This window comes from Cavia porcellus, unplaced genomic scaffold (assembly GCF_034190915.1).
Source record: "Cavia porcellus strain 051 isolate PalLab524CR breed Dunkin Hartley unplaced genomic scaffold, mCavPor4.1 scaffold_7, whole genome shotgun sequence".
Classification (NCBI taxonomy): domain Eukaryota; kingdom Metazoa; phylum Chordata; class Mammalia; order Rodentia; family Caviidae; genus Cavia; species Cavia porcellus.
Window position 1 is genome coordinate 51,465,732 of NW_026947490.1, and position 13,013 is coordinate 51,478,744.

Here is a 13,013-nt window from a genome sequence, read left to right on the forward strand (position 1 = left end):
ACCTTATTCACAAATCCATGGGGCAATGAAAGGGTTGACTACCAAGAAGCTGAATTACATCCACACAATGAGTCAGCATGAGTGACCATCTCCACTTGATTATGAAAAATCCTCCAAATACCTTCATACTTCTTATGGACACAGAGACTTATCCACATGCCCCTCTGTGAATAATTTCCTAATTATATTTCATTCAAATTCCTGATTGTCCAGCTAAGTAATTAATCACAATCCACAAATCTATATATAACTTTTTATCTTGTCATCTCTCATTCTCAGAAAAGTGAGAAGGTAGATGCACTTACCAAAACTTTATCCCACTGTAAGGTATTCTTTGTAAGTGCCCTTTGGCCTGACCCAGAAAGTGAATGTACTGCTATAGCTGTCCACTCTCAGGCAATGCCTACATACTGTTCAAAATAATACGTAAATGCTGAATATTTTATTCCTATGTCAACTTCTCATGAGACATAAGTGCAGCCTGGAAGAGAAAACACAGAGGAACAGTCATCAGAACCATGAACATCTTGGTACTTTATCATGTAATACGTGTACTTCCAAAGCCTTCTTGGGCCCAACTCTATATATACCATCTGCATTTGACTTGATAATAAAGTACCATGGCACATGACTGACTTTTTTTGGCAGGCCACATATCATTTGCATCATGATTTCAAGGAATACCAATTCTCATGGCTACTTAGTGACCAAAGGTAAACATTAAGTTATTACTAAGGGACAGTCACAGATGAGGAGCTCTCAAAAGGAGTATGGTTACCTGTAGGGAAGAACAAATATTTCTACAAAACTCCTAAGGTTTCCCATGATGATTCTCCTATCAGGGTTGGTCAAAGATTCCACACAGTATCCCTTTCTACCACTGACTCTTAAATCAGCATTGAATTCTCTCTCTCTCTCTCTCTCTCTCTCTCTCTCTCTCTCTCTCTCTTCTTCTTCTTCTTCTTCTCCCTCTCCCTCTCCATCTCCCTCCTTCTCTCCCTCCCTCTCTGCTAGTAGATTCAGAACGGTAGATAGCATTTCCAAGTGTGTCTTTGAAGGTTCTTCTAGAGTATATTAGTGTTTGAATTGATAAGTAAATTAAAACAAAGACAAAGAGATTAAACTAGTTTAATATAAGAAGTGAGGTACATATGGTAGAGGCTGAGATATCCCACAACCTGTCTTTTACATTTGGATGCCAAGAAAATCTCATGGTATAAATTCCAGACTGGGTTCAAAGTCCAGAGCACCAGGATCACTAATGATATTTTAGGTCCTACTTTCAGTGACAGGAGAAGACTGACATGTCATTTCATGCAGTCGGAGAGAAAGCTGGACATCAGTAGGTGGATGAGGCTTACAGAAATCTGGGCTTTACTTAGCCTAATAGTACAAACACTAATATACTCTAGGAATATTTCACAGATACACCCAGAATTAATGTTTACCAGATACACATTCACATCCTGGCAGAGTCAAGTTGACATGTAAAATTAAATATCACATCTGGTAATACGTTCAACATTTTGAAGAATAGCCAAGTTATTCCAAAGTGAATATATCATTTTACATTTTGAATAGTAATGTATGAAGATACTGATTTCTCTACATCCTTAGTAATATTGACAATTCTCTGAGATTCTTTTGTAGATTTTGTTTGCTTTTTAATAGCAACCATCACAATGAATGGGAAGAGTTGTTTCATTGTTGTTTGATTAAAATGTATCTGATACAAAACATAGTGAGAATATTGCATAAGATTTTTGTATAACTTCTTTTTATCACATTGGAATTTGCATATCCTCTTTAAAATATTTTTCAAATTCTTCACATATTTTGGAATTATCTGACTTTTAATTATTGAGTTCTAAGAGTTCTATATATATTCATGTATCTGCCCATTCCTTATCAGTATATTATTTTCAAATGTTATCTTTTCAGTTTATTGAGTTTATGCCCTCCAGTTCAAAAGCTTTAAATTGTGATATGGCCCATCTTAGCCATATTTTCCTTTGTGGTTACTTTTTTTGGTTTTCATATACAAGAAATACTTGTCTCATCTGAAGCCATGCATATTTAATCATATATTTTCTTCCAAATGTTTTATTGTAATTGTTGCATTACAAACTGTGGGCAGAGGCCCTCCCCTCCTCCCACTGCCATTGCTGCTGTGAGCCAGGTGAACTGTGCCAGAAGAGCCAGAGATGACAGAAAACACTACCGACACAGTAGAGCCCAGACCAGCGTGCACAGGCTGGACAGGTAGGACTGGCAGTGTGGAACAGTCAAAAATCAATAGCAATGTGAAGCAGCAGGTGGTAAGCTAGGTGAGCCAGCGCCGTGCATGGGGACAAAGACACACAGAAGAGGATCAGGCTGGTGGGGCTGCTCTCTCTCTCTCTCTCTCTCTCTCTCTCTCTCTCTCTCTTTCATTCTCTCTCTCTCTCTCTCTCTCTCTCTCTCTCTCTCTCTTTCATTCTCTCTCTCTCTCCCTTTTCCTTTCTCTTTTTCTTTATTCTTTTTCTTATCTCATTTCTTTTTTCTTATCTTTGTTTCTTCTTTCTAAACAGCTGGGGAGAACTGCAGCCACAGAAAACAGATTCCAGCCCCAACCCCAGAGACCAAGTTCAGATAATCCCTTGCTTACTCCCTCATTCTCTCTCTTCTGTCCACTCCTCCAGTCTGTCAAAGTGTACATGATCATCCTTTGTTCTGCAGCTGTGCTTCTGCTTTCATTTAAGTTATCCTGGTTTTATTCGCCATCCTTCTTAAATCTCCCCACCCCAGGGGGAAACGCATTACATACAAGCTCTCAATTTATGATCAGTTCTGTTATATAACTGCAGATTTTGCCCTTATGTTTTAAAGCACAAAAATAATAGCTACAATAGTTTCTCAATTTTTGAACTGCTTGATGTTATTGTTGTTGCTTATTATACTACCTTGGTTAGGATGTCATGTCTATTGTGATCAGTTGCTGTCCCTTCTGTAACAATACAGGGAAGCCCTGGGATAATAGACTCACCACAGCCTAGCCACAAAGAACGGGACAGAGCCAAAGGGATACCAACATCTCACTTCTAATTAACTAGGAAGGTAGGATCTTGGGACAAAAGTCAAGAACCTCCTACACACAGAAGACATCCCTGAGGAACAGACTTTACTTACAGAGACCTGATACTAGTATCATAGTTAACTACTACAAAAAAAGATTTACAAGGATCAACAAAGATAACAACATAAAAAATTTTGGAATACAAAATGACAAGACAAAGAAGCAAGATTCAATCTCAGACTTCCAGGCCACCAAGAACAAGTGCAGGAAACAAGAAGATAGAGGAAAATAGAAGTCACATACCTGAAATTTCTGAAAAGATTGCAGCCAAAAAAAGAAGAAAGAAACAAATGAGGATGCTACAGAGAAAATTAGATCAGAAATGATCTCACTGGTAAAAAAAAAAAAATGTCAGTGTTCATAAAGGAATTCGTCAGCAAACCTACAGTAGATATACACAGAAAAAGATGGTAATATCAAAAGAATGGAAACCATGAATTGTCAATATAGGAAAGTAACAGAATGTATGAAAAAGTTTAAAACATACTTAAGATATTAAAATTTCCATTGAAAGTTGGCAAAACCGCTTCAGTGAGACTGAAGATGAATTTCAGAACCTGAGCACGGGTCCACAGTTAGTGATCACAAAAGGTAAGGTCTCCTAAAAATAATATCCCAGGAATAATGACTATCACCAAAAAAATCAATCTGTAAAAATGCTGGAGAGGCTGTACTGAAAAAGGAGTCCTTCTCCACTGTCGCTGGGAGTGCAGACTGCAGCACTGTGGAAAGCAGGACGGGGATTCCTCAAAACTGCAGGCCCCACTCCATCCATTTACTCCCCTTCTGGGTATCTTCCCAGAAGAATTCATAGTACCGTACCCAAACTATAAATGTGCACCAACGTTTTCAGCAGCACAATTTGTAAAACCTAAGTCATGGAAACAACCCAAATGCTCAGAAACCAAGGAATGGATAAAAACATGTGGCAGTTTTATGCAATGGCATAATACTGAACTATGAAGAAGGATAAACCTGAGACTTTCATAGGTAAATGGATGCAACTTGAGACCATACTCACTAGTGAAATACATCAGATTTACATGTATAAACATCATATTGTTCCCCTGATGTGAGAAACAGAAGAGTAAATAAGGTCTACAAGTATAATAGATTTTGTGAAATGAGATGACACTGTTAAAAAAGAAAAACTAGGATGGGGGTGTGGGAAAGAAAGGTAAGGAAAAGAGAGAAAAATGCATGTTAGTCATACTGTCAGTGTCTGTTAGTTCATTAAAAATGGTCTACAGTAATATCAGTTGGAGAATTTTTTATGCCCATGTCTTAGACTCAGAGTACCTACTGTAAAGATAATATTATGCAAAATATTGACTATTGTTATTCTATCATCTTCTTATGAAATTTTATTTTATCTGTTTTCTATAAAAAAATCTGTGATCCATTTCTAGTTAATTTTTCTGTATTGTGTGAGTTAAGGGACACAATCCATACCCTTTTCCCTGAACTCTTCCCAGTGGGCATCTGCCAGATTTCATTTTATTCATCCGATTCTTAATTTGTTACTATAAATTAAATGTTTTTTCTTGATTTTATTTATGAAATTTTACTTATGTCTAGATTCACAACTGGGATATAGCTAGATGGATTGATAGGTATGTATATCATATCAGCGAAATTATTAATTAATTCCAGGAAACATTAAATTCTCAGATTTCCCCATATACATAGTCATGTCTTCTGTTTTCTTTCTTTCTAGTATATATAATTACAAATTTCTATTATTCTTGTTTAAGACAACCTTGTGTAATTCCTGGGAATACAAGTAAAATATCTGGCCACTAAATATTGATGTCAGCTTTGAATTTTATAAATGTCCATATCAAATTGAGCAAAGTTTGCCTGTATTCATACATAATGTTTGAGTTTATAATTTTCATGAAATGTATTGTGCTCTTTAAAAAGTCCTTGCCTGTGCCTATGTCTTCAAGAATTACACTTACCCTCTAGAAGACTGCTTCTGTTTCAACATTTAGGTCTTAGATCACATTTAGGTCTTATCCATTTTCATTTTGGTCTAGTACATTTTGAGAGATAAAGGCTCTAAATTTAATCTTTTGATGTGGATAGGCATTTTTTTTTCAGTACCATTTGTTTAAAAGAGTATCTTTCCTTCGGTGTATTTTTGACCCTGTTGTTGAAGATCAGTTGGCTGAATGTGCCTGGGGATTTAATTCCATTCCTCATTCTGGTCTATTCTTTCACATCTCTCTTTGGTACCAATATTGTGCTGCTTTTATCAGTGTAGCTTTGTACCGTACTTTGAAATTTGGGATTTTGGTGGCTCATGAATTGCTCTCATTGCTATTCTTAATCACTTGTGGTTTCATGTGAACTTTAGGATTCTATTTTCTAGTTCTATAACTAATGCTATTCATATTTTTGATGGGGGTTGCATTAAATCTTGTATCAGTCAATGTTCACTGAAGAAACAGATATATAAATGTTAACAGTAGACTTATAGTGACTTCCCTGAGAGTCATGCATGGAGGAGTGAAATAGGGCTGTCTGCATCTGCAGATCTGAAGGATCCAGTCAAAGTTCAAAGGTTTGGGTTCACTGTAGTACCCAGTGCAAGTCAGGATCAGGAGACCAAAGATTCTGTGAAGGAAGTCTGAAGAGTCCGAGCTGGTAGTCACGGGACCATGGCCACTGTAAAAGTAAAGACTGGAGCTTCTTTGAAAAAATAAATATGAGCCTTCCTTCTTCATTTCTGTTTTATTCCATTCAGGTGACAAACCTGTCATGGTGCCACTCAGATCCAGAGTGGGTTTTCTGTCTTCAGTAAATCTCTTCAGCCACACCAAGAACTATGCTCGTCCAATTTAGTTGAGCATTTCTTACTCAAATTGATGTAATCAGTTAACTATCACAAATTTATGTATCACTGTATAGTATGGCCATTTTGACAATACTGGTTCTGCATATTCAGTAATAAAGAATAGCTTTCCATTTTCTGTCATCCTCTTCATCCTCCCTTTTCACAGAACTACAGTTCTCATTAGATTATTCACTTATTCACGAGTTTTATTCCCATTTATTTAGTTTTTGAAGCTATTGTGAATGGTAACATTTCTGTAATTTGTTTCTCAGTCAGTTTATTATCTTTTCATATTTGTGTATTGATTTCAATGCCTGCTGCCTTGCTGAATATTTTTGTTAGTTCTAGGATTCTTTTGGTGGAGTTTTTTGGGTCTTTAATATAAATGTTCTTGTTACTATAAATAGTGATAGTTTAGTCTGTCATTTCATATGCATGTATTTTTATTCTTTACTATTTCCTGATTGTGCTAAAGTTTAGGGTTCTACATTGAACAAGAGTGGATAGAATAGACACCCTTTGCTTCTTCCTGATAATAGAGAAAAATCATTCCATTTTTCTCTATTTAAATCATGTTCCTAGGTTGATCATGAATACCTATATATCACCATTAACAACAGCAAAAATTTCAATAATAATAGCATAGAGAAAACTAAATATCTAAAAGTTAATAAAACATTAGTGGCAATAAAATAGGCTGTGAAAAGTGAAATAAAAAAATAAAATTTGATAAAGAGTGAGGAAAAGCAGAGACATGAAATAAAATATCTAATTAAAGTATAAAAATCAATAGAATGAAATAAAAATAATACAGCATAGATAGAGAAAAAAGAATTAAATGAAGAGGAAAGAAAGGAAAATATGAAGGGCTTATCTGTTTACTTCAGTCTTTCAAAAGAAACAAAGAAATAAAACCAAAATCCTAAAAAGTCACTAGAACTCAAAATTCATTTATGGTAATAACCCTGAAGAAAAAAAGGGATACAACATCTTTACCTCAATCTGATGAAAGCCATCTATGACAAACCAATGACCAACATCGTACTAAATGAAAAGAATCTGAAATATTCACCTCTAAAATCAGGAACAAAGATGTCCACATTACCACTTCTGTTAGATATAGTTCTCAAAATGTTATATAGAGCAATTGGATAAGAGAAAGAAATAAAAAGATTATAAACAGTGAGGGAAGAAATCAAATTTTCACTATTTGCAAATTACATGGTCCTCTACATTGAAGACCCCCAAAACTCCATCAACAGATTCCTTGAACTAATAATCAACTTCAGTAGCATAATAGGACACAAAATCAATACTCAAAACTCAATAGCAACTATAACAAACTCAGGGAGAGAAAATAAGGAAAAATACCTTTCACAGTAGGATTAAGAAAAATAAAACACCTAGGAATTCATCTAACCAAGGAAATGGGAGACCTCTATGACGAAAACTATAGTACTCTGTAAAAGGAAATTAAAAAGAATATTACAAAATGGAAAGATATCCTCTGTTCTTGGGTAGACAGAACAAATATAATCAAAACACCCACACTTTCAAAATCGTTACAGAGTTAATCCAGTCCCACTGAAAATGTCAGTAATATTCCTTGCAGAACTAGAGAAAACATTAATTTCTCCTGAATTTTCATTTTATTAGAGTGAAGGTTATCAAAGTAGTTACCAATAATATTTCTGGGTTTTGGCAGAATTAATTGTGACTTTTGACTTTTTCATTTTTAATTGCTTGGGTTTTTATCTTTTCTATCCTTATTATAAGGGCTTATCTGTTTACTTCAGTCTTTCAAAAAACCCACTCTTTTGATTCATTAATTCTATTTTTCATTATCAATTTCAATAATTTCTGCCATGACCTTTATAATTTCCTTCCTCAAGGCACATCATTAGGTTATTTATTTGAGCTCATTCTGTTTTTCTCAGGTGGGAATTCATCATTATAAACTTCTCACTTAGGATTGCTTTCATTGTGTCCCTTAGGTAATCACATCATACTTGCATTGTAGTTGATTGTAGAAACAGTCAAATTTCTTATTTAATTTTTGCTGTGACCCATTAATTATTGAAGAGATTGTTATTTAATTTTAGTGTATTTGAATAGTTTCCACGGTGTCTTTTGCCATTGATTTCTAGTTTCATTGAACTAGGAACCAATAATATGGGTGAGATAATTGCAGTTATTTTTCTCTTACCTAAGTATGCTTTATGAGACAGTATTTGAGAAAGTCACTTGTGGTGCTGAGAGTGTGTAATCTGTTACTATTGGATGGAACACTCTGTAGAGAACTACTAAGTACATGTGTCCAAAGTCTTGGTTTAACTTTGATATTTCTTTTTTGATTTTTGCCTAAATGATCTGTTCATTTAAGACAGTGGAGTATAAAGTTCCCTCATTACAATTGTATATTTATTTATCTTATTTTTCATATCCATTAGTGTTTGTTTTATAACGTTAGGGTGCTTGTATTTGGTGTGTATATGTTTATAATTATTAACTATTTCTACTGAATTTGTCTTTAACCAATATGTAGTGACCTTCTTTGTCTCTTCTGATCAGTCTTTGCTTTAAATCTACTTTGAAATTAGGATAGGTATTCCCATTTATTTCCTAGTTCCCATTGCATAAACTATTATTGTCATACTTTGAATTTTAATATGTATATTTTTAATTAAATATTTTTGTATATTACATATTTTTGGGCTTTTTCTTGATCCATTATGCCTATCTGTGTCTTTTGATTTGGGAACTGAGACCATTAATATTGAGAGTAGCAATCCAAGAAGCAATCCTAAAGTTCACATGGAACCAAAAGTAACTTAGAATAGCAAAAGCAGCTCTTGGCAACAAGGGCAAGGCTGGAGCATCATAATTCTACACTTCAAGTTATATGACAAAGCTATACTGATATTGTTAGAGGAAAACCTTGTGGATCAATGTAACAGAATAGAAGACACAAAACCAACTCCAAGCCCATTCATCTACCTTATCACTGACAAAGGGGACAAACTCCTTTGCTTGAGAAAGATAGACATTTTCTCCTGTACTGGAAAAGTTGGCTTTCTACATGCTAAAGTCAGAGTCCAGAACCATGTCTCTTACCATGTAGCAACTAAAATAAAAATGGATTAAAGATCTAAACATGAGAATAGAAACATTTAATCTGCTAGAAGACGAAATATGTAAAACTCTTGAAGACATAGGGATAAGCAAAGACTTTCTCAGCAAAACTCAGGGTGTGCAAGAAATAATATCAAGAATCGACAAATTCACCAAATTAAAAATCATCTCCATAATAAAGAAAGCTACCAAAAGCGTGAACAGAGAGCCTACAAAATGGAAAAACATTTGGCCAATTACTCCTCAGACAATGGAGTAATATATAGATATATAAGGGACTAAAAAAATTAGGTACTCTAAGTTTAAAGACCCAATTAAGAAAAAGAAATCTAATTAATAAATGGGCACCTGAAATGCATAGATACATCACAGATGAAGAAACACAATCAGTGACTAAATATATGAAAAAATGTAGAATATATGAAAAAGTATACCATTTGAGAAATGCAAGTGAAAATAATACCGAAATTCCATCTCACTCTAGAATAAATGGCTACCATCAAGAAATCAACCAATAACAAATGCTGGCAGGCTTGTGGAAAAAGGGAAATCTTCCTTGGTTGAAGTGTAAACTGATGTAATCACTCTGGAATTCAGTAAGGACATTGCTCAAAAAAAAAAAAAAAAAAAACAAAAAACTAGAATTTCCATTTGAGTCAGATAGGTATCTTTCCCAAAGAATTAAAGTTATAATACCACAGTGACGTATGCATAGCCATGTGTATAGCACACAATTCATAACAGTTAAATCTTGGAAACAATCTGTATGTCCAGTTACAGATAAATGAATAAAGAAAATGTGGTGTTTATCTACAGTGGAGTACCCGTCTTCCATAAAGAAAGATAAATTGTGGTCATTTGTTGGAAAATGGATGGACCTTGAGACCATAATATTAAGTGAAATAAATCAAGCAAGAAGCTTAAATATAACAAAGCTTCTCAAATATAAGAAACTTAATATATAAGTACAATATGAAATAATAGAAAAAGAGAGAAAAGAGTTACTCCATGGCAAGGGTGTGGCACACCCTGGTAATCCCAGCTCTTGTTAGGTTGAGGAAGGAGAACTGCCATGAGTTTGAGGTTAGCCTGGGCTACAAGTCAGGTCATGCCTCAACTGCATGGTGAAACTCTATCTCAAAAAGACCAAAGAGAGAGAGAGAGAGAGACAGAGACAGAGACAGAGACAGAGACAGAATTACTGTAATCCAGCATGGATTACAAAAAGCACACCCTAACTCAGCACAACTGTCTTACAAGTTTTTGACCTATTTGCCTTGGTTTTAGTCTGCATATTTGATGATTAACTTTACGAAGTTTTATAAGATAAAAATACGAATCTGATGCTGGCAAAATAAAAGTGAGGTGGAAAGAAAGAGAAAAAAATGAATTAAAATCTTCACTTTTCATATGTATTGATTCCTACAGTCAATGTAATCATTATGTACTGCATGCATGTACTAATAACAGTTTAATAAATGTAGGAAAAAATAAAACATAAATGATTCAATAGTTTTCTTTGTGTTTGAAGGAGTAGTTGCTCTCTAGGGCCTTTAGTACTGGAATCTACCAGATTTGGGGGATACAGAGAGTAACTACTAAATCCTCCTCTATCATTTCCATGCTCTTTGTGGGTGTGCAAGTGCTGAGTCTTGCCTCACTTTTCCTGCTGAGGCATGGCCAGTCGAGGGTGTGTACCCAGTGGCTGTACTTACATCAGAAACTCCCAGTTTCCACAGCTGTCTGTGCCTCCCTACATACTGCTTTCTCTGCCTAGCTTTGCAACCTGTGGATTTGTGAGGTGATCCACCATTTTCCAAAGGGTCATCTGTCTTACATCCGAGGTTGTGGTAACCATCCAATCCAAGGTGATTCCCCCGATCACACTGGCAGGTAGGGAAACAAACAGATCACAGAGGTCTGTTTTGCATGTAGGCAGCAGGACTGATGCTCAAGCAGTCAGATGGAATTAATGCCAGGACTTTTAGAACCAGATGCTTCTGAAAACTACATGGAACCAGCCTGGCTTCTCACCACAGAGAGCACGACTTCCTGAAATTACCACTGCTTAAACTTCTCAGAGGGTCTATTCATAGCCCAGACCCTCTCTGGAGATGTCTCTGTGGCTATCTCCATCCTAGTCACTGCAGTAGGGTGACCCAGAAAACCTGAAGAATAACCTGAAGGTTTTTCTATGGTTGCTGATTTCCAAAGTCCCTCAGTCTGAAACAATTAACTCTTCTCAAAATGGCTCCTGGTTAATCACTCTTAAAAATGGCGGGCACTGCAGCACATTTCTGCTCCAACTCCATCCTGCCATGTGAGAGGACTTACTTTCAGAATAAGAAGCTGTTTTTGCAGTTAACAGAAGCCATGGCATTTTCTTGAGGTTACCATTGCTGACCTGGTCTGTTTTTCTCTGGGGTTGCTGACCCTTTCTGTGTTTACCCTTAGCCAGTGGAGACAGTCTCCCTCCATGGGTTAACGCTCCAGACTGCCTCCTTCTTTATCTGCATTGTATCAGTTTCTCCAGTTTGTCTATGATTTCTGGTTTTCCTGTCAGTAATTTAATTCCCAGCACTTTGCTTCTATTTCTCTTCACTAAGTTTATTGCTTTCCCAGTGTAGCCAATCAAAGTTCTAGACATATTGTGATATGATGCTGGATTTTAGTCTGCCACCTCCCTTCCCATAGTATATGTTTATACTCTACCATGGTAATATCGGTACTGATGTCCCCTTGGTTTATTCCTAGGTGTGGCAATTTCTTTCTTCCTTCTTGATCAATACAGCTAAAGGTTTATCAATTCTGTTGAACTTTTCAATGAACCATCCTGTTGTTTCATGGATTTCCTCCATTGTTTCTATGTTATATTTACTTCTGTTATAATTTTCATCATTTCCTGTCTCTGCTTGCTCTCAGTTTAGCTAGCTATACATTCCTGTGCCTTAAATTAGATTAAGTTATTGATATGAACATTTCTTTCTATTGCAGTGCAGACATTTGCATTATAATGTACTTTGAGCATTGCTTCAGCTGATTCTCTTAAGATTTAGTATAATGTATTCTGTTTCTCCTGTGTCTGAGGGTGTTTTCTAATTTGCCCTATAATTTCTTTAACACAATTTCTATATATTTTTGCAACTCCTAGATTTTCTAATTTTGTTCTATTTTTGTTGAAGAATATATATTTTATGATTTCAGTTCCTTCAGTATATGAACATTTATTTTATAGTTTAGTAAAAGTTCAAATTTAGACAATATTATTGTGAACTGAAAGAAAATAAATAGTATGTATCTTACTGTTTTTGTGTGTGTTGTCCTATTAACATCTATTAAATCTGGTTAATAGAGTTGGTCATTTCTTTTGCCTGTCAAATATCTGCCTACTTGTTGCAGCAAGACTGTAGTGGGACAATTAGGACCCCATCAATGTTGCAAATTTTCTATTCTTCTCTACAATTTAATCAGTGTTTTCTTGGGTTTTTTTTTTTCTTGTTTTGGTTTGGTTTGGTTTGTCTTGCTTTGGATTCTGTTATGAAGTGTACATATGTATAACATCATGTCTTGTTGATTAATTGAAACTTTTATTACAAAGTTATTATCCCTCTTAACCTCTGTAAAAGTTTTAAGTCCATTTTGTGCATCATTAGAATATCCACAGAGCTCTAGAAAGCTTATAGTTTTCATATTGTATATATTTATCTGTCTCTTTACTGTTAAATTATGTACATCTTTGTATTTGAAAGATGTTCCTTGAAGACAGAAAATAGTTGCATCTCATTCTTTTTTTGTCCAATCTGATTACTCTGTCATACGATTTTATTAGTTCATTTCCATTTTATGTTACTATCATTGTGGTTGAATTTTACTTATGGAGCTTTATTATTGTTTTCTATAGTGCATGCTGCTATTGCTCTTCCTCAT

At 35.1% G+C, this 13,013-nt stretch overlaps 1 long non-coding RNA gene across 2 annotated transcripts in view; it reads right to left on the reverse strand.

The window, feature by feature from the left end:
- The window catches only part of LOC106027434 (uncharacterized), a 133,773-nt gene that overhangs the window by 103,021 nt on the left and 17,739 nt on the right, over positions 1-13,013 (reverse strand). For both annotated transcript variants that reach the window (XR_001201024.2, XR_010048835.1), the window contains exon 2: positions 306-481. This is a non-coding gene — a long non-coding RNA (uncharacterized LOC106027434). The remainder of the gene's footprint in view (positions 1-305; positions 482-13,013) is intronic.